Genomic DNA, 25,008 nt, shown 5'->3' on the forward strand with positions numbered 1-25,008 from the left:
AAAGAAAGAAAGAAAGAAAGAAAGAAAGAAAGAAAGAAAGAAAGAAAAAGAAAAAAAAATGCTTCCAGAAGACTGCTGCTGTTTGCTGTTTGTTTTTTTCTGTTTGCTGCTTGGCTGCACTGCTGGAATCCTGGAGCCAAAGAGTGGAACTGCCCCAACGAACTAAGTAAAAAATTGTTTGCATCTCCTATCCCTACTAACTTTCTTTTTTTTATACCTAGTGTCAGGGGTTTGAACAATGATAAAGACATTTAAAAATATCAAAGCCTACACTACACCATAATCATATCATACAAGAGTTAATTTTAAAAAAAATCTATATTGAAAAGGAAGTTACTGTAATACCTATACACAATACCATAACTCAAAATATAAGTAAAAAAGTTGTGTAATTAATGTAGAAATAGAAACATTTGACATAATAACAATTAACAAAAGACTCACAAGTTCAGAAAGACGTAGATGATTGAACAATTGTCAATATTTCAACAACTTGTTTGTGATTTCAAAAGATAGAGTTGCAGATAGAAGCAACTCCAGTCCAATGGCTTTGTGTCTTTGTGTGTGTGTGTGTGTGTGTGTGTGTGTGTGTGTGTGTGAATTCTTCCAAACGTTTCCCCATAGAAAAACAACAAAAAAGGAAAATGAGAAATGCTTCCCAATTTGTTAATGAGAATGGATGAATGTGTGTACTTGACATGGCTATCACAGAAGAGTAACATTAGTTACAGCATAGTGTCTTCTGAACTTAGAATGCAAGACAAAAGTTTCCATGTTGTGTCAAGAAAACTATCTTTCAAGAACTCATATTTACTGTTATATGATACAAAATTAATTTCCATAATAGTTACTGTAAGTAGATGATCTTACTCAACTGAATGTGTTCACAAACTATTGATTAATAAACTTTTATATATATTTTTAAAAAATTTACAAACTATGAATAAAAGTAAATTTGTTAAAGCTTGTCAATACCAACTATTTTAGACTTGACATGACACATGCATTAAAATAGTGAACACTTTTTCTTTCAATTTATGAAGAAAGCATAATTCCCACTATCACCGTCATTGAGTGATACAGGGAAATACTTAACTGAAGACACCTTTCGCAGAGGATACTGTCATGCATGTGGAACAACAAGAACATAAAAGTCTACGAAGTCCTACACATAAAAAGTGATTATATGTACCTTTCGTGACTTCAGAGTGACATTCTAAAAGAGACTGTTATTATGTTACCTGCAGAAAATTGAACACGGCGTATTTAAAAGTGGTATTTACAGCGGTATGAAAGCCTAATGCTACTGGTAAGTAAATATAGCATACAATTTACAAGATCACTACTATAGATAAAAAAAAACATCACCTAGAAAAGTTAAAGACTGAAATAAGTGCAACACATTCACGCTCATACATTCAAGATGCAGTATGAAAATTCAGGTCACCTGGAGTTCACCTACCAATTCACATTGATTCCTCAGCAGTCTCCGTGGGCAGATTCTTTAAAATACATGAAAATGAAAGCAATGCCAAAGAAGAAATCAGTGTACAGATTAACTTATGCCATCACTACGGACTGCAAAGCTGAAGTGAAAAGGACAGTTTTATATTGGTGCAAATTAGACACAATGACCAGTGAAACAGAATAAGCAGTGCCGAGATAAACCCATAATCTTTGATTTCCTACTCCAAGTCAGAGAATTCAACACAGTCTTTGAATTTCAATGCAATCTTCAAAGTGCTGAATCCCTGGAAAGAGAAAAAAAAATGACTGATTTCAAACATACAAAATTATCAAGTTGAGTTAAATTGTAGACCTCAACCTATTAAGATCTATAAGAAAAATATTATAAAAGAATTATTTCAAGAACTGGAGAAATATATTTTTAAATAAAATTTAAAAGACAAACAAATATTAAAACTGTAAATTTTATTGAGTTGAAATTAAGACTTCTTTCAGCAAATGTTATTAAGATAATAAACACTAGGGGTTGACAGTACATATAAATAGTACCTATTTGGTTGAAATGATTCCCATAAAGGACTCCTACAAACAAAATACTTAAATATATAATATACAATTCATAAAATAAAACCCATGGGCTGGAGAAAGTTCAGCGGCTAATATCATGTACTATTTCTTCAGAGAACTGGAGTTCATTCCCACTAAATATGTCAATCCAACTGCTTCTTCCTTTAGCTCTTGGGGTCCTGTGTTCTCTGTAGTTAACTCACTCTTGTGCATATAAATCAAATAAAGACATACACATCATTTAAAAATAATAAAAGCTACATAAATAAATAAATAAATAAATAAATAAATAAATAAATAAATAAATAAAAGCCCAGACTTGACAAGCGTTAACTGTATGTGCAGATTTTGGCCAATCCTGCTTTCTCTACAGAGTGAAATCTGAAAAAAAAAATTTACAATATCTAGAACAAAGCATATTTATTTATTTGTGTCTAATATAGCTATATTATTTATCTATAATGTAATATATATGTGAAAAATACTTTTATGTAGCAAATTTATAATTAAGAACTAAATTTGTATCTAAATTTGTAAATGGTATCTCAATATCTATACTTTAGACAATGTTATATACAGATTTCTATATATATAATGTTATATAGATAATGTTATATATATAATATTATATAGATTTCTAGATTTAACCTTTTTATTATCATTCATTGCAATTTATTCAATTTGTATCCCCCTGTATCCCCCCTGTCTCCTCCCAATCTCACCCTCCATCCCTCTTCTACTCCTATGCCCCTCCCCTAGGACTAGGATAAGGGAGGTCCTCATCCCCTTCTATTTGACCCTAAATTATCAGGCCTCATCAGGACAGGCTGCATTTTCTCCTCTGTGGCCTGGGAAGGCTGCATCTCCCAAGGCAACGTGATCAGAGAGCCTGTCACCGAGTTGTCAGAGAAAGACCCTGCTCTCCTTACTAGAGAACCCACTTGGATACTCTGTCTATGGGCTACATCTGAGCCTCCCATGCATTGTCCTTGGTTGGGGTATCAGTCCCTGCAGAGCTCCTAGGGCTCAGTTTTTATGGCTTTGTTGGTCTCCTTTTGGAGCTCCTGTTCCCTCCAGGTTTTTCTATCTCCCAGTTCTTTCATAAGATTCCTTGCACTCTGCCCAAAGTTTGGCTATGTGTCTCAGCCTCTGCTTCGATACCTCAATCAGTAGAGTCTTTCAGAGGCATTCTGTTACAAAGAGAAAATAAATTTTTCGTTAGGCTAAGAATTAATCTGATAAAATAAAAAATAGTATCTGCTTTGAAATACCACACCATTACAAATTATTTCTTTTTAACAAGAATTCCATTACCTAACCAACAGGTACAATAAAACATGATCTATTTAACAATTAAAAATATGTTAAGACAAATATCAATGCAGAATTAATTACATAGCTTCCTTGTCTAATCCTCATTATTGATATTAATCAGTAAATCAAATTCTTCTGAAAATCATATATAGTTATTAAATTTCTGTGATTTCTTAAGAGAAGAGATTTAGATTAAAACAACCTATGAAAAATTCAGAAGCTGCTAATATTCAAATATAAATTACTGGAAAGGTAAAAGTTAAATTGTAATTAAGGAGCTGAACATGTTGGAGCATAGTTTTAAATTAGAACCTGAAAAGCCGAGACACGAGGATCATAGTTTGAAACCAGCTGGTATACATACTAAGGCTTTGAGTAAAAACAAACAAAGCCACAGACTTAGCTAAAATATTGTGACAAAGACAGCTAGCTATCTCTCATATTCACAGAACAGTGTTGCATAGTTTGGGTATTTCCTGAAAATGTATTTTTTATAATGAAGAAAATGTCTAAATAAAAGAACACTGTCTTTCTCAATGATTTAAACGATACTTCTTAAATGAGTATCTAACTATCCCCAAGTTACACAACTATTAAAAGTCCCACAAGCATGAAACACATGGAGACCAAGTTGAAAAGTGAAGAACAGCACTATGGTGATTGTATCATAAAGGCTCTGCTTTGCTGGCTCTTTGTCAAGCTGCTGTGTTTTGTGTTTTAATTTACGTTTTTGAGCCAGAGTCTAGAAAGTGCAAGATGGTAGTTCTATTACTTTCATATCAACACACTGATGATGGCTGTTATTATCAATATGTGGTTGTTTGATTATAACCTCTGTAGAAATGTTTATTAATCTTTTTGCTCATTTTTAAATTGGTTATTTGCTTGGTTTTTATTAATCTATATTTGTTTAGTTTAAATATTGACAGTGTTGAAATGATTACAAATATTTTCTCACTGCCACAGTTGGTTAATGCACAGGTGTTTTGTTTGTTTGCTTGTTTCTTATTAAAATGCAATTATATTCTACTAAAAAGTGAGTACACTAAGGAAATGACCTTGTTTAGTAACAGACTGGGCATGGATTTACAGTCAGCACTGCTGGTACTGAATGGATAGTTGTCAAGACTGTAAATAAATCAATAGATGCTAGAATGTTTTGATACCCAAACCTTAATTTCTGTTTAACCTTAAAAGTATTTAAAGTGTACTCTGTTTTTCAGTTATGGTAGACCGGAGAGCTGAAGTTGTGAGTCATTTGGAAGAACATCAATAGATATCAAAAACTTCATCTCCCTTTTCAGAGTATCCCAGACAGTGATTCTTCATGAAATGAATTCTGGTTGTGACTGGAGAGATGGCTCAACAATTAAACTCTCTTCCTTCTGGACCAGAGAACTCAAATTTGGTTCCCAGTAACCATGTAAGGTTGCTTACAGTGTTTGTAATTCCAGATCCAGGTAATATGGTCTGCTCTTCTAGTTTAACTGGACAGCTGTATACATGTGCAGGTACACTACACTACACACACACACACACACACACACACACACACACACTACATCATAATGATTGACAATAAAATAAACTTGAAAGAAAAATAAAGGTTTTTTAGAAGGACATTTTCTAGAAATACTAAGTAATTTCATATAGTAAAAGTTGTACATTTCTTATTTGGGGACAATAAAAACTCCCAAATTCTCTACAGGGATTACTCTCGCTAAGACTCCTAGTAAGGCAAGGATACAGAGCCTGAATTACTCATCTTTGATAACCCAAGTGGAGGGTCTGGGACACCAACCCTGGCACAAACTCTGATGCCTGTTATTTGTTCTACCTGTAAGATGTGCTGGGGTAAAGGTGGCACAGAACTTGAGTGACTAATCAAGAACTTGTCCAGCTTGAGACCTGGATCCATGCCACGAGAGGAAGTGCAACCCTGACACTGCCTAGATAAAAAAAGAAAAGTCAGTGAGACTATTCCTAATAATACTCTTATACCTGTAGGTTGGGCCTACCATAAAGCATAGTCTTCATCAGAGAGGCTGCATCAAGAAACTGATGGGAGCAAATGCAGGGACCCACAGCCAAACATCAGAGAGAGAGTTTGGGGAATCCTGCAAAAGAGTAGGAGGAAGGATTGTAGGATCCAGAGGGGTAAAAAACACCACAAGAAAACACACAGACTCAACTAACTGGGGTTCGCAGGGGCTCACAGAGACTGAACAACAATCCAGCAACCTGCATGGCTCTGACCTAAGCCCTCTGCATATGTATTATGGTTGTGTAGCGTGGTGTTTTTGTGGGACTCCTCAAAAATGGGAGCAGGAGTGGCCTTTCTCTCTTTTGCCTGCTTTGGGGACTGTTTTCCTCTTATTTTGGGTTGACTCTTAAGGCTTTAATATGAGGAGAGGTGTCTGTTCTCATTTCAGCTTGATAAGTCATCTTTGCCTGGTATTCCTGGAAGGCTGGCCTTGTTTTGAAAGGAAATAGAGAAGGAGTGATTCTGGGGCAGAGGGGAGATGGCAGAGAAGAACGTGGAAGAGAAGAGGGAGGGAAACTGGTAGGGATGTAACATATGATAGAAAAAAAATTTAAAAAAGATGTGCAATAAGAGAGTTCTACTGTTTTACAGTATGAAATGTTATGGTATGATATACCTTAGTTAATAATCAAGGTTGCTTTATCATTTGCATTATAGTTTTAAACAAGGTCACAAAGCAGTTTCACCTGAATGATACCTCAGGGTATATTTCTCCATTCTTCAACAAATGCCACTATCTTTGTTGGAACAGTTTGCACTAGAAAGTGAATATCCCTTAAAAACAAGAAGCATTTGGAGGAAATGGCTGTTCTGCATTTCTTAATTTGATATTTCCTTTCACAGATGAACTACCCAAAGAAGCCATTCCATATTTAAGCCAGAATGGTCAGGGCACTGTGACGGTCATACTGTGTTGTGTTTGAATTTATTAGTGTCAGCTATTGGCTGATTTTGTTGTTATGTTACCTATCAGAAATATGTTCATGTATATTTAGTGTCTGATAATGTGGAAATAAGCATCATTACAGAGGCTGCAAGCAAGAGCAAAAATGAATGATCCAATGTTCTTGCTTTGGAGAATCCAGTTTAATCAACTGATTCATAAAAAGCAAAATACTTGAGTTTTCCTGTAGTTCAGTAATTTTCATTAAGGAATATAAATAGCTCTTTCTGGAGGCAGAGAAGACAGAAGTCTAATTAAACTTTCCAAAAATGCTTGTTGCATTTGTATGTGTGTGGGAGTGAGTGTGACCGTGTAAGTACATGAGAAAGAGACACTACATGGGTAACTCTTTCTTCATTCTTTTTCAAAGTACTGAAACAGCATTTAAAGAACTATTATTATCCCTATTTTGCCAATTAGTGTTAGTATTCAAATACCTGATAAAGTTGATGGGATTAGGTCTGGATTTCCACAATGATCCTGCACTAAACAAACTCTGCTTTGCTAGTTGACATTGTGATACCACTTGTAAGCAAAAATAACTAAAGTATAAATAATGTGAAACTTATATAACATGTCTGCAACTGATTGTGATATACTATAATCTTCTGTGAGATCCAACACAGTATTAAATTGCTTCTACCACAGCACGGATCCCATTGACCACCTTCATCTCTGTGGCTCTGAAGCTTCATGGTTAACCAAGTCCCCTCACAGTGGTTTGAATGGGAAAGTTTCTCCAACTCTCAATTGGAATAGTTGTTACTCACTTTGTGGCACTCTCTGAGTAGTTTAGAGGGTAGGCCTTGGTGAAGAAAGTGTGTTAGAAGAAAACATGTGTATAATCTTTGTGTTTTTTTAAATTTAATTTATTTTTTTATTATTAGTTACATTTTATTAACTCTGTATCCCAGCTGTATCCAGCTTCCTCATTCCCTCCCAATCCCACCCTCCAATCTTTGTGTTTTCAAAAGCCACACACCATTACCAATTTTCTTTCTGCTATGTGTTTGTAGATTGAGCAGTGAGCACTAATCTAGTCTATGCTGGCTTATGGCAACATTTAGAAGCTGCATTCATTGTGGTGTTTAATTCAAAACTAGAAAAGTGAGTATATTATGTGGTCACATAAGTATTAATGACATTTTTCTAGTTTTATTCACATATTGTGGCAGTAAGAGATAGCTTCTAGGTCTTACTCATGATTATCTTTCTGATTTGGCCTATACTGGCTTCCTTTTAAAGTGTGTGTGTGTGTGTGTGTGTGTGTGTGTGTGTGTGTGTGTGTGTGTTTCAGATTTTGTGTTTCAGATATCTACGCTTCCTTCTACCTCTAAATTCCTGCCGGCCTTTTGCTACAGCTAAGGAATATCTGCTGACCCAGTGCACTTCAGTTCCCATGAGAACAGACACAGAACTTAAGTGCCAGGGACCAATAGTAAGTACAATGTTTAGGTCAGGGAACCATTTAATTAATTATTCATTTAAAACCATAAACCACAAGCCATTATTATATACATGATCTGATATATTTCTATATATTTATATTTATTTATAAATATAAATATCTGATATATATATATATATTCAATATATTCAAACAAAGGGCTGTCAGTAGCACCTGCTACATGTGTGGTAAATCCATTATTGTCCTGATCAAACAAATCTATTATTCAAATAAACACCAAGAAATAATAAAACTCAGGACATTTGATTCTAAATACAAATTATGTTGTTCAGTGTTTATGGAGTCTTATATCAGATAAAACATTTTTGTTGTTCTAAACACTTAAATTTCAGTCTCAATATTAAATAGTTCTTTGAAAGTTGTATGTTTAAGTTCCTGATATAATTAACAAGTCCTTTGATGCATCATTCAATGCGAATTATCCCACAATGAGAACATTCTAAGTTCATCTGATTGTTTTCATTAACTTTGTTAATGATTCTGCCCTAAATTTCTGCAGAGATTGCTGTTCTGATGAACGGTGACATCACTGTGTTCTCTCAAAAGGGATTTTACAATGATTTGTTAAATTTCTACTGTCATTCAACAACTTTCCAATTGCTTGCTTCTTGTTTGAAATCAGAGTATTTTATACTTATATCATTTCCAATCATACAACCACTTACTATTTGTCTGGCCTTTGTTGAAATCATAATCAATCCAAAGAAATAAGACATTTGCATAATCTACTTAGTTTAAATTTCCAGATATCATGGTAATACTATTTCCACCTAATTCTATCCACAAAAGGAAATAGGTGTTCATCTTTTGATGTCTCTCTAGGCATTGCTTGGAAGATGCTAAAATGCCATGGCTTTGAAAGTGATCTTTGTTTATAGTGACTGAATAACAATGTTTCTTCTTTTCTAAACTTATTTTTTGGTTGGATAATAAACATGATGTACTGTAAGATGAAAACATTCTAGGTATAGTGTTCACAGTAAGGAGTGAGTATAGTTGGGAGATGTTTTTCAAAACTCATTTGTGGTCTACAGTATTTAAAATCATTGTTAAATGGAATTCATCATTCAGAAAATAGAAGTAATTCTAGCATACTTCATTTTTCAGTATATTATACTCATTGCTGTTTTTATTAAACATACCAGCCTTAGACTTACATGGAATTCATGGCTATATATGTGTAAGATACATTAAAAACAACCATTTATTAAGTAATTTAACCAGGCTAGGAAAGTAATGCATTTGGGGATGTTTCTCCTGTGGCACGCATGATTGTAATTTTCAATGCAGAGATTAGTTTTTAAGAAAAGCTATTGAAAATTTAATGCAGGAGGTATGACTAATCAAATAGATAGCTTTTCTCCTTTTGAAAAAAAAGTCTATTATTCATCTTTCTGAGATGAGAAATTGGCTACTTCATTCCTAGAGGATGCCCTTTTGCTGAATCCAAGGTGTGAAAAGACTCTTGAATTTCAACTGGCAAGAAATTCTCCACAAATCATTAACCCATGAAACAAAAGTTAGGAAAGACACGAATATCATGGGGTGGGGTGGGGAGCCCCAGCAGACTGAAGAGATACTGTAAACCAAGAAAAGGACCTAGCCCAGAGCACAGACAGGGGTTGAAGGGGGAGTTGGTTGTGCAGCTGCCTGGGGTAAAGCAATGTTGCTGTAACTGGGTTACCAGGGATAAATAAAGTATTGTAAAGATACCCTTACCTCTCAGCCGCTCAGACTGTTGAAACAACGGACCACAAGAAACTGGAATTCTATCCAGAATGGTAGTATGGCAGACAGAAAAGGCCTGTCACTAGCCAAAGTGGAGACTTTTTAACCCCCAAAGAGATTTCACACAGTTCCAGCAACTTGCCAGATCACCTTATAAGATATGACAGAAGTCCAGAAAATGATAGGTCCCTGGTGGACTGCTAAAATTGCATGTCCCTACCTTTCTGTTTAAATGTCTATCTTACTTCAGGGCCTAGAAGTATGTGCTGTAGGGAATCACTGAATCTTATTGCCCCTCTTTCCAATGTGACCATATTTAAAAAATAATTTTTCTGCTTCAAATATTTATTTGCTGTTTTAATTGGCCTCTGGAGGAAAGGTATCTCAACTTAGCATCTTGAGGTACAGGTTGCAAAATCAAGTTCGGTGACAAAAGTGCTGCCATAAAATTATTCCCGTGTAAAAACTACTGCAATGAACACCAAAATAAAAATGAAAATTTTTCAATGTATAAAAATAATAAAAAGGACTCAGGGTAATTCACTCTTAGACAAAAAAGTAAAATATAATTAGAATGTAACAGCATTATAAAATAACTCATTGGATTTGGAACTTTATTTAACCTAATACAAATTAAATATAATATAAACTATATATAATTATAATTCTTCAGTGGAATATTAACAATTTATACAATAAAACAAAATCTAACCATTAATCTCTTTAATTGACAGTGGCAAACATTGATTCTGTAAATCTAAAGAAATCTTGAAAATAAATAAAAATATTCTTAGGAATGAAAGGTTTCAATATAAAAGTAAAATGCAACAGAAATTAAGATATAAATTGCTTCTGTGAATTATACTTATGTGAAGTTGATGAATATACATATATTCATATATGTATATGTATATAATACATATACATATATTCATATGTATTATATGTATATGTATACATCTACTCAGGTGAAGCAAGATCCATCACTTGTCTGCAGAAAGTTTCAGAATGATCAAAAATAAAAGACAGGGGAGATACAAAGTGAATAAAGTGTAATTAATAAAGAATTAAAGAAAAAAAGTTGCAATTCTCTGAAGATCTAAACACTTAGATGCTGGAGGACTGCATCACTCCTTTGACCTGAGGTTATATGCCAGCTAACATGGAGTCAATGGATGTAACGGGAAGAGTCTTAAGTGGTCTGATTTTGCTAATTAATTCTGCCTACTGAACTATTTGTTTGAGCATCATAAAAGGTAACAGGCAGACTACATGGATTTCCCCATTTGTTGGGCACAATTTTGCTAGTCACTGTTTCATTACTCACTGCTAATTATGTTCTGAAGTTACTATTTAAGAAATTGCCCTAAATAAATGATTCATTAAAAAAAAAGAGTTTGGGTTTATTAAGAAAAAAGTTAAACCTGCAGTCAAGCATAGGGACTGATGGGAAGAAAATAATAAAATATTTCCAGACTATAAAAGTAGACTTCTCCTGTCATACGTCCAATGCACATCCCATTTGTTTTTCTAAGTGAGGATTGATCATCTTACCCTGTGTCTGTGTGCTTGTTTATCTTCTTTAGGTGTATAGACTTCATTATGTTTATCATATCTTGTAGGTCTATATAAAATGGGAAATCACATATGACCATTTCCGTGGGAAGAATGTATAGCTTTTTAGTGACTCTCAAGATAAAGCTTAGCATTACTAACAATTTCCTTATATATTTTTCATAAACATTATTGCAAAACCTTGAAACTAAATAGAAACACCACGTATCAAGATTAACCATATGGGGATACAAAATGAATAAAGTGTAATTAATAAAAAATAAAATAAAATAAAGAAATCTAACTTCCAAAAAAAAAAAGATTAACCATATGAAAAATCTATACCCTTCAGTGAACTCTATACAGTTAGAAGCATATTTTAAAATATAAATGGATGTATTTAATTCAATTTATATCCAATAGTAGTCCCTTCCCTCCTCTCTCCCCAGTCCCACTCTCTACCTCTCTTCACCCATCACCCCTCCACTATTACTCAGAAAAGGGGAGCACCTCCCCACTAACTCACCTGGCTCATCAAGTCACAACAAAATTGAGCACATCCTCTTCTCCTGTGTCCTGCCAAGACAGCCCCAAGAGGGGGAAGTGATCAAAAAGGCACAGGGTCTGTGTCAGAGAACAGGTAGCATTCCCCAAACTGCCCATCAGCTATATCTGTGTAGGAGGCCTAGTTCCAGTCCATGCATGGTCCTTGGTTGGTACTTCAGTCTCTGTAAGCTCCACTGGCCCTGGTAGGTTGGCTCTGTTGTTCTTGTGGAGCTATTCTCACCTCAAGGTCCTTTTACACTTCCTCCCACTTTTCCACAAGACTCCCCACTCCCTATGCTTTGCTCAGTGTTTGGCTGTGAGTCTTATCATCTGTTTTGAGCTGCTGCTGGGTGGGCCCTCTCACAAGACAGCTATGCTAGACACCTGTCTTCAAGCATAACAGAGGATCACTAATAGTGTCAGGGTTTGGCTCTCTTACATTAAATAGCTCTCATTTAGGCCAGGCATTGGTTGGTCATTCCCTCTGTCTCTGTTCTGTCTTTATCCCTGCATATAATGTAGAGCAGGTAAATTTTACATCAAAAATTTTAGGGTGTGGGTGGTTGTTCACCTCCCTACAAACAGGAGTCTTGTGTTGTTAGAGGATGTCTCCATGACCTCTGTTACTAGCTTGTCACAGGGTTCTCGTGTTCATGTTTCTCTTCTCTCTTCAGGTCCTCTGTCCTCCTGTGCCCATACACCCCAGGATTGATCTTCGCCCTCATTTCTCTCTGCACTCCCTCTCCTACCTTGTCCCCTCTCTTCAACCACTGCCAACACATATCCTGTTTCCCCTTCTGAATGATATTAAGCATCCTACCTTGGGTCTTCCTTATTACTTACCTTGTTTGGATCTGTGAACTGTAGAATGTTTACCATGTACTTTATGACTAAAATCCACTGTTAAGTGAGTAAAAACCATGTGTGCCTTTCTGCTTCTGAGATATCTCACTCAGGATGATCTTTTTTAGTTCTTACCATTTGCCTGCAAATTTCATGATTTTCTTGTTTTAATATTTTAGTATTCCATTCTATAAGTGTACCACAGTTTCTTTATCCATCCCTCGATTCAGTGATATCTACAGTGTTTCCAGTTTCTGGCTATTACAAATAAAGCTCCTACAAACATAGTTGAGAAAATGTCCTTGCTGTATGGTTGCTCATCTTTTGGGTATACACCCAGGAGTGGTTTAGCCGGATCTTGAGGTAGCACTATTCCCAATTTTCTGAGAAAGCACCAGATTGATTTCCAAAGTGGTTGTACAAGTTTGTACTTCCACCAGCATGTACTATCACTTGAGATTTTTAATCTCAACCATTCTGATGAGTGTAAGATGGAATATCAGAATCATTTTTATTTTCATTTCCCTGATGACTAAGGATGTTGAATATTTCTCTTTGTTTTCTTTTTATGATTTTTTTATTTTGTTTGCTATCACCAGCACACATATGTGTATGTGATTGTGAATGTACATGCAAGTGCTTTGCTGTCCATTAGTTTCCTCTGTTGATAATTTTCTGTTAGCTCTGTACTCCATTTTAATTGGATTATTTAATTTGTTGCTGTTTAACTGTGAAAGACCCCTGCCTCACCCTAAGTTAAACATAGCTAATGCCATTTTGTGAGACACCACTGTTTTGTAAAACTCTGAAGGCTAGATGGGAAACTGAAAAATTACTAAGAAACCTAGCTGTGTCACCCACTTGGGATATCTGCGGTCAGGCTGCCCCAGTCAAGCTAAAAACAGTTTGTGTTAATCACCCTCATAGATATCTGTGAGACTGTTTCAGTTAAGATAGAGAAAAATAAAATAACAGGTGGCAGGCCATGTCAAGGGGTCATCCTAACCCCCTTGACCACCCAGTTCCTGGAATCTTGGTGCCCCTGCCAAACTTTGACGCAAATCGTGGTCTCATGTAAATATACCAATCAGCCCCCTGTAACCATGCTTCTCGCTTCTGTACCAGTGCTTCTGCTCTAAAACCCTATAAAAACCCCAGCTTCCCATCTAGGGGGCGCGCAAAGTTATCCGAATGACCTTGCTGCCCCGGGTACCCGTGTATCAAAATAAAAGCCTCTTGCTGTTTGCATCCGAATGGCCTCGTTGTTCCTTGGGAGGGGGTCTCTCAGACGGAAGATACCCTCCGGGGATCTTTCAACTGCTTGCGTTCTTTATGTACTTTTGATATTAGACCTTTGTTCATTGTAGGTTAGTGAAGATCTGCAGACTGTATTTTGTTCTATTTACTGTGTCATTTTACCCACAGAAGCTTTTCAGGGATTATTTTTAAAAAATCAACAACAAAGTTCAATTTCTGTTTACAGTAGAAACTGTCAAAGTAGATACTGAATGAGCTGATCTCAATACCGTACAAACCATGTATGCAAACTCCATCACTGACATCTATTCGGAAAGTTTGGAAGCTTTCCCATAAGATCTGGTACAAAGCAAGAATGCCTGTCCCTCCCTACCCTTCCAACATAGTGCTGGAAATCTAGACAGGATGATTACAAAAGAAAATTTAACCAAAGGCATCAGAACAGAAGAATTGATCTCCATTTCCAGGTGTCATGATTCTATGTAGAATATGCCAATGAAGTCATTAAAAAGTAAACTCTTGGAACTATGTTCATGGTAATGTTACAGGCTACAAGTGCAAAAATCCCACAGGTAACAATGTTCCTTACACCAACAATGAACTATAAGAAAAGCAAATCTTAGAACTGCTTTCATTGTGTACCATACATTTTGGTAAGTTGTACCTTCATTTTCATTGAATTTTAGGTAATCCTTAATTTCTTTCTTTATTCCCCCCAAGACAAAGTCGTCATTAATTAGGGAGTTGTTCAGTTTCCATTAGGGTGCAGACTTTTTGTTATTTCTCTTGTTGAAGTCCAGCTTTAATCCATGGTGATCTGATAAAGTACCATGCATTAGTACAATTTTCTTTTCTTTTTTTTTTTTTCAGAATTTAGAATTTATTATATTACTCACATTTCTTTTCTCAGTACTTTAACTTTGATTCATAACTGTTCTTGATCTTTATTTTGTATCCTTTTCAAGAAGAGATTTTATCAACATTATGTATGTATTATAAAGACACACCCAGAGTAGAAAGATGCAACTTTACTGATGTGGATGACAGAAAAAAATAAGGGCAAAGAAGAACTCATAAACAGTTTTTGAGGTGTTGGAACCTTAAAAACCTCAACTAGATTCTATAGATGTGAGACTTAGGTGTTAGAAATATGCAAAAGATATGCAGTTTTAACATAATTTATTTATAGTCTAAGAAAGCTTTATTCCTTTTGCATATATTATATTATGTATATATACATATTCCTTTTATACATATAATATTATGTCTGTATTTGTGCATTTGCATGTGTGTGCATGTTTGCAAGCACCATAATGTGCGTGTGGACAGCAGAGGAAACCCCACTGGAGTTGCAATTTTCTTGTATTGGCTGAAGTTTGCTTTGTGAGCAACTATATGGTCAATTTTGGAGAAGTTTCAGTGTCATGCTGAGAAGATGGCATATTCTTTTATGTTTTGGTGAAAACTTCTGTAGATATCTATTATGTCCATTTGATTTATGACCTCTGTTAGTTTCATTATTTCTCTATTTTGTTTCTCTCTTGATGATCTGTCTTTTGTTGAGAGTGGTGTGTTGAAGTCTCTCACTATTAATATGTGAGGATCGATGTGTGACTTAAGCTTTAATAATGTTTCTTTTACAAATGCAGAAGCCCTTGGATTTGGGGCATAGTTGTTAAAGATTGATAGGCCCTCTTGATGAATTTTTCTTTATGAGAATGAAGCATCTTTCCACATCTCTTTTGATTAATCTTTGTTGAAAGCTTATTTTCTTAGATATTAGGCTGGCTACTCCAGATTGCTTCTTAGGTCAGTTTGTTTGGAAGATATTTTTCTAGCACTTTACTCTGAGGTAATGTTTATCTTTGTTGCCAATAAGAGTATATTTTTAAAGGTCAGATTATAGAGTGGTTCTAGAGGTCCATGAATGTGATTACAATTTTCTAAACTTGAGCTACAAACTACAGTGGTTACACAAAGATTCAAAACATGACTTTTACTGTAAATAGAGTGTATGGCAAGATCCACAAAAATTCAGTATTTACCACCAGAATGAAGAAAAAAAACTTGAAGGTTTTGACGTTAAGTCTGAGACATAATTATTTTGATGTTCCTATTTGAAAAGTCTTTATATAGAAGTAATATTCTTTCTGTGTTAAAACCCTTCAGAGATGTACTTAATTGCTTTGACATTCTTGACTCACAGGGTGAGAGGCTTCTACTAGGCTCTAGAGAGCCCACTTCCTCTTATCATGACCTGTATAGTTTTGTTTGTTTTTGTTTTTTTGTTTTTTTTTTTTTTGTCTGTCTCATTTCACTCTCTGAGCCTTTGATTCCTTAAGCATAAAGGGTGATGAAAGTTGGAAATTTATTTCCTACAGCTTCTTCAGCAATAACTAGGGACATAGACTTCCTTATCAGGGAATAAAAACTATCAAACTGCCTGATCAAAAAAAAAATAAATGAAAGAAAAAATGGAAAAATAAAAAAGGATAAAACAAACAGGAGAGTCAAGTTTGATGATTAAGTATCATCATTTGATAAGAATGTTGAAGAAAAGATGATACTACTAAAGATATACAACCATATAAATAACAAAGCATGTAATAGTATAATCCTAAGATTACCAAAATCTTTTTATCATAAGTTTCTTGATGGTCATAATGTAAGTAAATAATTAAAACCTAAAGCATAAGTTGGCCTAGGTTTACTTTTGGTTTACAAATTTTGGACAACTGAGGGTTCCATCACCCCAGTTGGTTAGATAGAAATACCAAGTACTCTAAAAATGACACAGATTTGCTTATGTTGCTCTCAAAAAATTAAGATCCACCAGATTTTGTAGCAGTGCTGTTCTCTCCACCCGAACATTTAAGTTTAGTAGTAAGATTTTTGATTTAAAAACAAACAAACAATAAACTTAAAAGCAGATACTTCCATATGGAAGGCTAATTACTGAGATTAGAAAATAATAGTTACAAGAATAAATCCAATGATTGAATAGATGTAAAGGAAAGCTGAGATTTTTATCATTGCATATGGATTCTAGAAGCAGTTTCTTAAGGAGATTCAATGGAGCAAGCCAAAGCATAAAGGCAGCTTGAAATTTGTGACAGATTAAGAAATGGAACTTATGCTCATATTAAAGAAGACATTCTTATTTCTTTGAAGAGACATTTCAAGTATAAAAAAGAGTAGTTTACAGACTTAAGCAACTCATTTTACTTGAAGCTGTAAAGATTCAGAGGAGACAGAATCATTCTCCAGTATAACTGCTGAGGTTATTTCAGTGTGGGTGGGGTAAGACTCTATTTAGCCTGAGAAGCATAGGAGGCTTCCCTAGTTTGATTCTGTTGCTGTGAGAAACACCAAGACCCGAAAGTAACTAACAGAATCAAGGGCTATTTGGCTGAAATGTCACAGTCTATCAGTAAGGGAACCCAATGCAGGAGCTGAAGGCAGGAATCTAGAAGCAGAACTGAAGCAGAGACCAAGGAGCAATGCTGCCAAATGATTGGTTCACTTTCTGTGTATGTTCAGCCATTTTCTTACACAACTCAAGGTCACCTGCTTAGGGGTGGTACCGCCCACAGTGGGCTGAACCCTTCTAAGTCAATCATTAATCAAGAAAATGACCCATATATCAGCAAGATAGACATAATCCATCAGCTGATATTCTGTCTTCCCCAGTTGACAGTAACTTGTGTTGTGACGAAAACTAACTAGCACAGATGATCTTATATTTATTCTTGGGATATAGTCATCAAGCCATGAAGGAAGCCTCAGAACATTACTGAAAGCTATTGTACTTTGTGAGCATTCTCATTATCTTAGTAATGGTGTGTATTTGGAATCTCCAGGTGAGGAACTTTCAATATCAAATCTTGTGTTTTCAGTATATTTAAGGTCATTGCCAAGGCTGTAGCTGACAACAATAACCTCTTTGTATTAGGACATTTCCATGAGTACTTGCTACTATGCAATGCATTTAGAAAGAGAACCCAATCATCAACTAGGGCAGAGAACAAAATTCCATATTAAAAATTTTATTATTTTAATGGGTATATTGTGAACAATTTATACAAAGCACAGTGAAAACACAGATTAGAAAGTAATACATTATCAAGATTGACAGTTGTCCATATAACTGAAGGTTCTCAAGGGCCCCAACTACTGTTTGGGGCTTTCTTTCAAGAGGTTTAAAAGAAGAAGTTTGTTTCAGGCAAGGATACATTTTGTGGCTTTCTGTTTTTGTTTACAGTTTTTAACTTCTGTCTACTTTCTTTCCCATAATATAACAGATTTTATTCATATGCACACCCAGTTATTATGTGGAGACATAAAGTGGCATGTGCTCTTATCAATAACACATCTTATTTTAATCATATACACACCCAATTATTATGTCTAGGCATAAAGAAGCAAAAAAAGAGTTTCTCTCTAAAAGTTGACTTAGAAAATACAACTTGTCTTGTGTATATAAACCAGATTAATTCTCTCCCCTTACTACTGGCTCTATTGGGTGTATACATGAAAATAATCTATTCAAGTACAATGATTCTTAATTGAGGAAACATTTGGTCAATTTTTCAGAGACAAGTGTACATTCATCTTGATGCAAGTGGAGGTGCTAGGTATCAAAAAGATTGCTAAACATGTTGTTTTGAGAAGGATGTGTGTTCAAAGAACCTAAAAATGAGAGGTCTCAGCTTCTAACTGTGCTATAGAAATATGAAATGCACAGATCCATTGGTTGCTCAAGTATTGCTCATGCTTGCCTGCCTCCATGTCAAGAGCTACCCAATGCACTTTAGTGGCTGTAGTTGCTTGTGTATGGCTAGCATCTGTATATTTGGATGCCATTAATCTGTAAGAACAATGATCCTAGAAGCTGAAGTTGCATCCTCTTTTCAGAGTTTTAAATATCATCCCACATAATGATTCCCAAGTTAACAATGCAGGAAAAGAGCTGTTTCTTAGAACCCTTCTTGGGTTTGAGGCAGATCTTTTACAGTGCTCTTGCTTCCCATAACTGAGGCAAACATTGCCCCCTTCGTATTCTTCCTTGATTTCATTGAGGAGTTTTGTTGAGGTAAAAGTTTGTAAGACCCTCCAATTATTTCCCAACACAGCCTATTAACTAAATTCTCTGACATCTATTACTGTTTTGTATTATTAATGAGAATATTGGGAAAGATGTGTAAGCATTATCTGTTGGAGATGGTGATACTGGGACATTTTATATTAATATTTACAGTGTAAGCTGAAATAGGATAATCTAACCTACATGAACATACATATGTGTACATGGAGTGTGCATTGCATGTGTGTGTCTGTATGTGTCTGTGTGTGTGTTTACTTCTGTTGATGCAGTGTGAGTACAGATGCAATTGAATGTATTATGTGTGTGTTCAGAAACAAGAAGTTGACCCTGAATATCTTCCTAAAGCACTCTCCATTTATATATTGAATTTTTTTAATTGAACGGAGAGTTTACCTTTTCAACTACTCTGATAGCCAGTTTGTTCTTAACTCTATCTGCATTTTCTGTATGCTGTATTTCAGAAAATTCAGCACTGTCACCATCTTTAATGTAGGCTCTGAGAGCTGGATTTTACTCTTCACCCACAGATCATTCTTTCCAACCCAACATTTACTATCTTATGACCTAATTTTATGTCATATGAAAGGAAAAAAAACCTTAACTAAGAAGACATATACATATACATTAAGATATATTTTAAAATAAAGGTTTTGTAACATACATTTAGGTTTATCATTTGGTCATGTGGGAGTTAAACTGTTGATCTGATTTTTTTTTCCTGCAAAGCACTAATTAATACTGAATCCAAAATCTGTACCTCTGAAGAAATAATTCAATAGAAATAAAAAGAAAACATACATGTCAAAGACATAGATCACAAACTAGACATGCAGATTTAGGTAGTATATTTTTATCATTACAAAAAAACTAATAGCAGGTTAACGAGATGCCTGTTTAGATGAACATTTATTCTTCCATGTTGTTGAAGGACAAAGGGTTTCTAATTTCTATTTCACAGTAAAGCTAAATTATGGTCCCTTTACTTACATAAACACCAAAAGAAAAGGGAACAGTAGACAACAAGACAACATATGGATATCAACAGACATTCATTGTACACTGAGTTCCTAACCAGTAATAGATATCATCACAGGTCTCAGATTTACTGGACATAAAAGGCCTGCTATGCACAGAGAAGCTTTATAAATTAGAAACCATGGCATTTAAATTCACCTGCCTGCATTATGAAAGTTCTTACCCAAACCACAGAAAGTAGAAATAAAGAAAAGAAAGATCTCACGGAGACAACATTTTGATATTGTGAAAGCCACTTTCGAATATAGTACTTTATGAACCTGTGGGACTTCAGTTCCCAGATGCTCCCAATTTTACTGAGAGCAGCTAAAGTAAAAACTGCAGGTAACAGTCACAACGCTGCAGGATTAACAGAAGGTGGTGAAGTGGTAATTTTTCATTTTCTTTTGATTCAGAATGTTTTCTTTAATAAAATACATTTCTGTGGGTGTGACCTCAGAATGCAATAACTCCCATAGAGTCTTGGCTGCTCTCTTGGAGGCAAGAGAGGCATATGACACTGGCCAATCAGTCCTCATGGTGATATCTTTGCATTTAGGTCATATACTGTTCTTTCTGCTCCAGAATAAGATATGGAAAGCTCTATGTGATCTTTCTCCTTTAGTCCCAGTGACACATATTTAATGTTGTATAGATCTATGGCCAGAAAACAAAAAAGGAAGAGAAATGAAAGAAGGATAAGACAAAAGATTAAGATTAATAGAATTTCGGTTGGACAAAAACATAAATCTTTTTTTTTTGGGGGGCATTTCGGATGTGTACAAAAGATGGCAGTGTTGATGCAACTGGAGACACAGCCCCAACCTCCAGGAACTGTTGGGAACTGCCCGAAGAAGCCTGAGAAATTCATCTAGGGATTTCCACTTAGGTAAAGCAGTCCATGACTTTGTCACAAAAACCAACATGAAACTGAATTAGTAACCATAGTTGTTACTTATGAACAGAAAAAAAAAGCACACTGGAAAAGCAGAGGTACATCAAGAAAATGGTTGTGCAGTTATCAAAAGAGTTACATTTATTATCATAGCTAAAGACATATTCACCATTTTAATGGCTCTCAAGTTACAACTGGATGGCTTGCCAATAATCTTTTTCTCCCCTAAGTTTCAGTGACATTATAGAGTTGCTTTGAAGTTGCTTTGGATGGTATAAAATTAAACTATGCAGCATGAGGGTTATCCAAGTAGGAAAACGTAATGTTTGCTGTAAATGGTGTATTGGTAAGATTCCTGGAAAGTGCAGCAGGTTGCAGGAAGAAAATAAAAAATGACATAGACATAAACATTTAGGCTTTAAGCATGATTATGCATTTTCACATTCACCTTTAGAATATTTTTATAAAAAAGGAATGGTAAAAAATAAAAATAAATAAAATAAAAATAAAAAAGAAGGTATGTTGTCTCACTGTCACAGCAAATGTTGTGAATTGTGTTTGAATTCTTGACTGTCCACTGGAGATAAGCTTGAATCAGACTACAGGGGAGCCAGTTCTCTTCCTGACCAGGTCTTTATAATTTTCCATGTTTTTCTGTTCTACCCCACATGAAATGAATTTAGTTTAGAGCAATGACATTTGTCAACACCAAATACTAATTCTACTTTAAGAGAATAATATAATAGGCTGTTTTCTTAATTTTCTCTTGTTCTTCTTGTTCTTGTTCTTCTTCTTCTCCTCCTTCTTCTTCCCCTCCTCCTCCTCCTCCTCTTCTTCTTCTTCCTCTTCTTCATAACCACAGTCCAATAATATAAATTAAAGTTTCCTCAAATGGTATGTTCCCTAAATCAGTGATTCATAAGAAGAGATGTTAACATTTTTTATTGCTGCTTTGACAGTTTACGAAATGATTTTTAGTTTTTAAATATTCTTTGATGATCTAACTTTAACAAATATGCAATTGTTATATATTTTAAAATATCAAATATTTGGTCAATCAAAGTATATTTTGTCTTCCATGACCGCTTTGAGTTTATTTTTTTCTACATTAACTTAATTGTATCCATTCCTTGTCCTATACTTTCAGCCTTTCATTATGATTCATGGTTTACACCCATCAAAACGATTCCCACAAATAGGTTATGATACATGTTCATATTTGCTATAAATTGTTACTATAAATTTCTTTTCCTTTGATTCTAACTTCCTTTCTACTTGAATATCTTTTATCCTTTTTTATATTCCTCTTACTTCTGTGATTTCTATAACCTGTATGTTAAAGATATCATCTAAGATATCTTAGTTTGTCATATTGCGTGTTTGTTTTGTCTGGAATGACAATCTTAATCAGCACAATTACTAATTGCTGATGCTCCTCTTTTCACATGGTAGTCAGCACATCTATTGATATTTTTAAATGTCTTTGAATTTATAACACCTACCTTTTAATATTTGTTCAACAAACTTAATTACCTATAATAGCACAGAGTTTTGAATATATGAAAGCTAACTAGATAACAGGCATCTAGTTTTTTTTCTTTTTGTAAATTTTGATTTATTTGTTATTTATTACCATTATTTTTTCAGTTTGTATCCCAGCTGTAACCACCTCCTCCCATCTTCTACAAGTCCCACACTCCCTCCCTTTTCTGACTTTAGGTGTCACCCTTAGTCCACTGATAGCGAGCTCCTCTAGCCATTGTCTTCCTCTGTGACCTGGCAAGGCTGCACCCGCAAGGGGGAGGTGATCAAAGATCTGAGACACAGCCCCTGCCCACCTTACTAGGGAACCCACTTGGAAACTGAGCTGCATATGGCCTACTTCTGAGCTGGAGTCTAAGTCCACTCCATGTATGGTCTGTGGATGGAGTATCAGTCTCTGCAAACCCTCCTGGGTCCATACATTTTGCTCTCCTTGAGGAGCTCCTGTTCCCTCCAGGTCTTTCTAATTCCCCCCTTTTCCATAAAGTTCCCTGTATTCTGCCCAACGTTTGGTGATGAGAGTATCTCCTTTGATACTCTGCTGGGTAGAGTCTTTCAGAGGCCCTCTGTGGTAGACTCTTATCCTGTTACCTGTCTTCTGACACTTCTGATATCTATCCTGTTTGCCCTTCTGAATGAGAATTAAGCATCTTCCCTATGGTCCTCCTTGTTATTTAGCTTCTTTAAAAATATGATTTTAGTATGTTTATCCTATAACATATGTCTAATATGCACTTATAAATTAGAATAAGTATGTGTGTCTTTCTACTTCTGGGTTACTTCACTCAGGATGATCTTTACTCATTCTATCTATTTACCTGCAAATTTCATGATTTCCTTGTTTTTTTAAATTTTTTATTGATTACACTTTATTCATTTTGTATCCCCCCATAAGCCCCTCCTTCCTCCCCTCCCGATCACACACTCCCTCCCCTTTCTGCATACATGCCACTCCCCAAGTCCACTGATAGGGGAGGTTCTCCTCTCCTTTCTGAACTTAGTCTATCAGTTCTCATCAAAAGTGGCTGCATTGTCCTCAACTGTGGCCTGGTAAGGCTGCTCCCCCCTCAGGGGGAGGTGATCAAAGAGCAGGCCAATCAGATTATGTCAGAGGCAGTCCCTCTTCCCATTACTATGTAAACCACTTGGACACTGAACTGCCATGGGCTACATCTGTGCAGGGGTTCTAGGTTATCTCCACGAATAGTCCTTGGTTGGAGTATGAGTCTCTGGGAAGTTCCCTGTGTTCAAATTATCTTGTTCTGTTGCTCTCCTTGTGGAGTTCCTGTCCTCTCCTGCTCTTACTATTTCCCAATTTTTACATAAAATTCCATTTACTCTGCCCATCAGTTGGCCATTAGGCTCAGCATCTGCTTTGACAGTCTATACTGTAAAGGCTTTCAGAGGCCCTCTATGGCAGGTTCCAAGATTGTTTCCTGTTTTCTTCTAGCTTTCAGAGGCCCTCTGTAGCAGGTTCCGACGTTGTTTCCTGTTTTCTTCTTCTTCTGATGTCCATCCTCTTTGCCTTTCAGGATGGGGATTGAACATTTTATTTAGGGTCCTTTCTTTTGCTTAGTTTGTTTAGATGTACAGATTTTAGTGGGTTTATTCTATGTTGTATGTTTTTATGAGAGAGTATACCATGCGTGTCTTTTTGCTTCTGGGACAACTCACTCAGGATGATCCTTTCCAGGTCGCACCATTTACCTGCAAATTTCATGATTTCCTTATTTTTCATTGCTGAGTAATACTCCATTGTATAGATGTACCACAATTTCTGCATCCATTCTTCAGTTGAGGGGCATCTGGGCTGTTTCCAGCTTCTGGCTATTACAAATAAAGCTGCTACAAACATGGTTAGCAAATGTCCTTTTTGTGTACTTGAGCCTCTTTTGGGTATATGCCTAGGAGTGGTATGGCTGGATCTTGAGGAAGCGTATTCCTAGTTGTCTGAGAAAGCGCCAGATTGATTTCCAGAGTAGTTGTACAAGTTTACATTCCCAGCAACAGTGGAGAAGGGTTTCCCTTTCTCCACAACCTCTCCAGCATGTGTTGTCCCTTGAATTTTCATCTTGGCCATTCTGATGGGTGTAAGGTGAAATCTCAGGGTTGTTTTGATTTGCATTTCCCTAATGGCTAATGAGGCTGAGCATTTCTTTAATTGCTTCTCTGCCATTCGATATTCCTCTGCAGAGAATTCTCTCTTTAGCTCTGTTCCCATTTTTTAAGTGGATTACTTGGTTTGCTGCATTTCAGCTTGTTTAGTTCTTTATATATACTGGATATGAGTCCTCTGTAAGATAAACGGTTGGTGATGATTCTTTCCCAATCTGTAGGCAGTCGCTTTGTTTTGATGACGGTGTCTTTTGCTTTAAAGAAGCTTTTTAATTTCATAAGGTCCCATTTATTTATTGTTGCTCTTAGAGCCTGTGCTGTTGGTGTTCAGTTCAGGAAGTTTTCTCCTGTACCAATGAGTTCTAGGGTATTCCCACTTTTTTTTTTTTCTAGCCGATTTAATGTGTCTGGTTTTATGTTGAGGTCTTTGATCCACTTGGACTTCAGTTTTGTGCAGGGTGATAATTATGGATCTGTATTCATTTTTCTACATGTAGACATCTAGTTGGACCAGCACCATTTGTTGAAGATGCTATCTTTTTTCCACTGTATGGTTTTGGCATCTTTGCCAAAAATCAGGTGTCCATAAGTGTGTGGGTTTATTTCT

The sequence above is a fragment of the Psammomys obesus genome, unplaced genomic scaffold (genome assembly GCF_907164565.1).
Source record: "Psammomys obesus unplaced genomic scaffold, mPsaObe1.curated_primary_1811, whole genome shotgun sequence".
NCBI lineage: Eukaryota > Metazoa > Chordata > Mammalia > Rodentia > Muridae > Psammomys > Psammomys obesus.